The sequence below is a fragment of the Marmota monax genome, unplaced genomic scaffold, assembly GCF_021218885.2.
Source record: "Marmota monax isolate L192 unplaced genomic scaffold, Marmota_monax_Labrador192_F-V1.1 WCK01_AAM20220418_F8-fsc00025, whole genome shotgun sequence".
Taxonomy (NCBI): Eukaryota; Metazoa; Chordata; class Mammalia; order Rodentia; family Sciuridae; genus Marmota; species Marmota monax.
This window is the reverse complement of record NW_026691950.1, coordinates 3,473,996-3,479,257: the sequence shown is the minus strand read 5'-3', so window position 1 is coordinate 3,479,257 and position 5,262 is coordinate 3,473,996. Positions and strand designations below refer to the sequence as shown.

The 5,262-nt window shown below is 39.2% G+C and overlaps 1 non-coding gene across 1 annotated transcript; it reads left to right on the top strand.

Moving 5' to 3' along the window:
* Window positions 1-209: 209 nt before the first annotated feature.
* On the top strand, window positions 210-340 carry LOC124110177 (U8 small nucleolar RNA). The gene has a single exon (XR_006857212.1). It is a non-coding gene; the product is annotated as a U8 small nucleolar RNA (small nucleolar RNA).
* The last annotated feature ends 4,922 nt before the right edge of the window (window positions 341-5,262 follow it).

The following is a 5,262-nucleotide window of genomic DNA, read 5'->3' as shown; positions in this document are numbered from 1 at the left end:
TGATGATCCACTTTAGACTCAGTAGCCTCGGAATCTTCAGTAATATACATCCAGGTGTTTTGAAATTTCTTTTATAAATAAAACTCCAATAATCCTTCCACATTTATTCCCATTTGTTTATCCCAATTCACTTAAAGAGTACTGAATGGCTAATAAGAGAAGTGGTGGAGTGGAAATAGTACAGACCCAGATTCAAATCCCAGTTCTGACCTTCAGGTGGGACAATCCTTATCTATTCCTCCTTTTGGAGGGCAGATGGAACAGGATGATTGGAGTTTGTATGGTGATTAGTGTCTATGAATAATAAGGACTTGCAACACTCTGATTGCTCCTATGTGATTCAAAATAAAATCTCAGTTCTGCTATAATTGCTTAGGACTTTTGGCTTACTTATTTAATCTCTCTAAACTTTACTTTTCTTTATACAAATGTAATACTTGTTTCATAATGTTAGTGTGAAGATCAAAGAAAACACACACACACCCACACACACACACACACCCACACACACACTGACCTTCCACAGGGCTCCATACATGTATGAGTTTCTTATAGCTGCTATAACAAATTACCACAAATTTATTGAGGTAAGACGACAGAAAAAATTTCCCTGACAATTCCAGAGACCAGAATTCTGAAGCCAGCATCACTGATATCTCAAGAATCAGCACCATTCTATCAGCTCCATGTCTCCTCCTGCTTTCTGTGGCTGCCACCCTCTTGTGACTTGTGCCCACCTCACTCTGCATCTCTGCATCTCTGCTGCGGTACCCAGGTTTTCTTCTCTTCTTCTTTCTCTTCTCCCTTGCCTATTATAAGGATCCACGTGGTCACATTAGGCTCATCTGGATTATCTCTATAATCTCCTCATCGCAGGCTCCTTATTTGCTCACATCTGTAAAGATATTTCCATACAGATTCACATTCACAGGTTGCATGGATTAAGACCTGATATCTTTGGAGGTCATTATTTTAGCCTACCATAAAATTTGACGGGAATCGACTAAATTACTTATTATGACGATAATGATTAGAGAAACTAGAATTTTAAAAATTTAAAAAATTTAAATTTTAAAAGTTTCAAAATTCTAGAATAATAGGTTAATTTAAAATTGAGGACAGTTTAATGTGCTTTGCGTAGTAAATGTGGTAGGGAAGCATGAGAGTATTAAATGCTTCTGCCCATCCTATTGTCCCGTATGATATCATCACTTATATCATCTATTTGGGCCTCAATTTCTTCTTTTGTCAGCTGGGGACAGCCACAGTCATGGGGTTGTCATGAGGGCTAAAGGAAGTCATTCATGAAGTGTTTTCTCAATGGTAGCTCCCATTGATTCCAAAATAAGTGTTTCAGCAAGAATCTGGCCCTAACTTTCTCCCCTCGTGTCGTGATAAGGATGGATTAGATGACATGAGGAATGATATTAGTTTCATCCTTATTGGCCACATTTCTTTAAATCTCAGTTTGACCGAATTCTTGCAGAACTTGAATTTCAGATCCTGTTTTAATTTGCTCGAGGATTGCTGAGTTTTTGGGAATAGAAGTGCAACTTCCTCTTTATTTGATCTTTTTCAACCAAAACCCCTGGTGTGGGGGCTCTGAGTGTATAGTCTCAGTTCTAACAGCAAAGTGGACAGTGGTTGATGGGAGCAGTGGCCCTCACCTGTGATCCCAACTACTTAGGGGTGGCTAAGACGGGAGGATTGTAGTAAGTTCAAGGCCAGCCTGGGCAACTCAGTGAGACCCTGTCTCAAAATAAAAGAATAAAATGACTGGAGATGTTGCTTGCTGGCAAAGGGCCCCTGGGTCCAATCCCCAGTACCACAAGGAAAAAAAATAAAAGTGGACAGTGTTTGAATGATGGCTCTGTAATTGACTTCTCCGTACACCTGACGAGGAAATAATTGGCCAGTTCAGAAGTTGGAGCCGCCATGCATTGTAATAAAAAGTCTTGGCAATTAACTCTGTGTGTGTGTGTGTGTGTGTGCGCACGCACGCTTGCACATGCACGTGTACATGCATGTGCATGTGTGTTGCAAGTCCCCCTTGCAAGAATGCTACCTGAACAGACAGATGCCTGACAAATGACCTGTCCAGGGCACACGCCTGTTGGAGGTGGGGGAGCATGATTCCCAGGATGGCTGTTTTCTATAGTGGTGTCTGTCGCCACTGTGAATGCGCCACCCAAGGACTTTTCCATTTCCTACCGGCCAGGACACATTTGCTGTCACTAACTTGCCACCCTGCAGAGTTCTTTCATTAAGTCTTAAAGAGCTAAGAAATCAGCGAAATTACCCACAGATATATAAGAAGGCAGGACGACATTTTTATTGTTATTTTAAAATATTTTATTGAGTTCACACAAACAGAGCAATATCTTATTTATGAATCTAATATAAATGCCATAAAACATATGCAAAAATACATGAAATCTATGAACAAAACATTAACACTACTCAAATTCCACATGGTTTAATTTTACCAACATCCCCTGGGTTTCATGGAAAGAGTTTCAGCATAATTATTTTCAGTTCAAAATGAAAAAATATTAACTGAGTCTCTAGTAGGTGCCAGACACTGAATCTTTAGGAATGAATAAGACATATGCCTGTCTTCTCCTTACTCAAACTACACATAAACGGTCCTTATTAGTCTTTCTAATATGGATAGACAACCCATATGTAATTCTACATTTTGATAAGATTAAGCAAAAGGGATCTCTAAGTACCTTTATGTACTAGGTATTAGGCTAGAACAGAGATTGTGATGGTGAAACTTGAAGGCTTATAGGCATGCTTAATTGAGCATGGCATTAATTTCTTATTTAACCTCATAAAAACCTTATGAGGAAAAGTAGATATTATTATTTCCCATAGTGACATTTCTGGACCAGTTTTGCTTTGTTTCAGGCCTTACCAGTACACATTCTCCCCTCATCTATGAGAAGCAACTCTGCTTTCCTTCCAGGAGCTGTATCTGTCTCTATAATCAGGTGGATGGGTCCCAACTCTGACTCCAGCAATAAGCATAAGGCCCAAGCTGGGACTCTGGGCAAAGAGGCTCTTCTTTCCCCTGGGTTTGTCAAAGCTGTTTTGGTGGAAGCTCTAACCTGTGGTGGCCATCTTGCCCTTCCTGGGGAGATCTTGACTGAAAATGTGACCCACACAGAACTGAGACGTGGGGAAATAATTCCCAGTGCCAGAGTTTGAGATCCTCTGGCTGCATCTGAAATGAGCTCTTCAGCATTCTATCTTGGGCCCCGTAGTTATAGAGTTATAGTATTTAATACGTCCGTGTGTGTGTGTGTGTGTGTGTGTGTGTGTGTGTGTGTGTGTGTGTGAGAGAGAGAGAGAGAGAGAGAGAGAGAGAGAGAGAGAGAGAGTGTTTGGTTTTAATTTTCTTTATTTTACAAACAACAGACTAACACAACCTCACCTTACACATGAAACTCTTAAACTTCCAGAGGTCAGTTTGTTTAAGATGATAGAACTAGTTAGTGGTAGAACAGGCTTAGAATCATCCTTGGAAGTTGGTGCTTTTAACCACCCAGCCATTCTATTCAGGCAGGGAGACGGAATTCTCTTTCAGTACTCAAGACTAAGGAGGAAGGTCTCAAAAGCAGAGCACTGGTATTAACCATGACAGAGCTGGCGCAAAGCTTGGGGACTAACTTCCAGACAGTGGAGGGGGAGATTTGAAGTCTAATATTCAAAATTAACCATAATGGAGAGGAGTGGGGGCCAAAGAAGTCAGTGCCTAAGCAGACATCCAGGCTGGGCCAAGGGCTTTGCCATGTGGAAGGAGAGGCAAATGTTCTTTCATTTCCTCCATTTTTGATGTTAATTCCTTTTCTGTATCTAAAACTGGAAAGAAGGGAGAATAGTTTTTTTTTTAAACTCTTTACAATTTTGTGTCCTATCTGCTACAGAATAGGCAAGAAAAACATAATCACAGCAGTTTCCTTTCCATGAAAACTGTCTGAGATCAAGGATGGATTCATTTTGATTTTTCTAAGTAAAAGATATATAAATGTGTTTATGGAGGATAATTCAGAAATTTCATAAAAGTTTAAGATGACATGTTGCACACAATTTTAATAGACAATCATTGTAAACCTTGTTTATTTCCTCCTAATGTTATAATAATGACAGATTTTAAGCATCAAGAAAATACTGAGGATAATGAAATAAACTTCTATGAATCTACCAGTTTTATTTAACAAATTTTAACATTTTGCCATATTTTTCAGCTCCCTGCCCCCTTTTTAAAGGAACGAAATACTAAGAATCAAAGCTACTTATTCCACCTTCTTAAAGGTGGTATGGATTCTTCCTATCCTTGTTTGGATCGTATCCATATGTGTCCAGAAAAACACACAATTTCATGTGTTCTTTAAATTACATCAATTAAATCACACTTTTCCATTTCACAACTTGCCCTGTTCACTCAATGGTGTTCTCAAGATTTTTTTTGTTTGTACATGTAAGTCAAGTTCCTTCATTTAAACTATTGATAACATTCAATTTCATGACCATCATTTATTCCTTTTATTGTGTTGGATTTTTCGCGGCTGAGTGGGTACTGAGGTTGGAACCCAGGGGTGCTTAACCACCAAGCTACATCCCCAGCCCTTTTTATATTTTATTTAGAGACAGGGTTTCCCTGAGTTGCTTAGGGCCTCCCTAAATTGCTGAGGCTGGCCTTGAATTTTCAATCTTCCTGTCTCAGTGCCACCACGCCTGGTATACTGTTGGATTCTTAGCTGTTTCCAATGTCTTGCCATATAAACAAAGCTGCGAAAAGCACCATGGTATGCATCTCTTGTGCACATGTGTCAGAGCTTCTATACAATATGGTTCCAGAGATGAAACTGCTGTGTCAAAGGGCATGAGCATCCAGTTGTGGCCATTTTTGTGAAGTCGCCAGCAGTAGACGAGAGATTCCACTTTCACAGTTTTGACAGCCTCTCAGTATTTTTAGGTTTTAAAACTTCTTTTCCTCTCGGTTGCAAAACATACTGTTTTTATTTTAATATAACCAATTCTCAGTGAAGGTGGACATCTTTTTATTGTTTATTTATAGTTTGAATTTCCTTTCTGCAATTGCCTATTCACAGCCTTTGCCCATTTTTTTTAAAATATATTTTTAATTAAATTTTTGCAATACTTGGAATTGAACCCAGGGCCTCACATATGCTAGGCAAGTGCTGCTCTACCACGGAGCTACATTCCTAGCCCTTTTTATTTTATTTTTGAGAT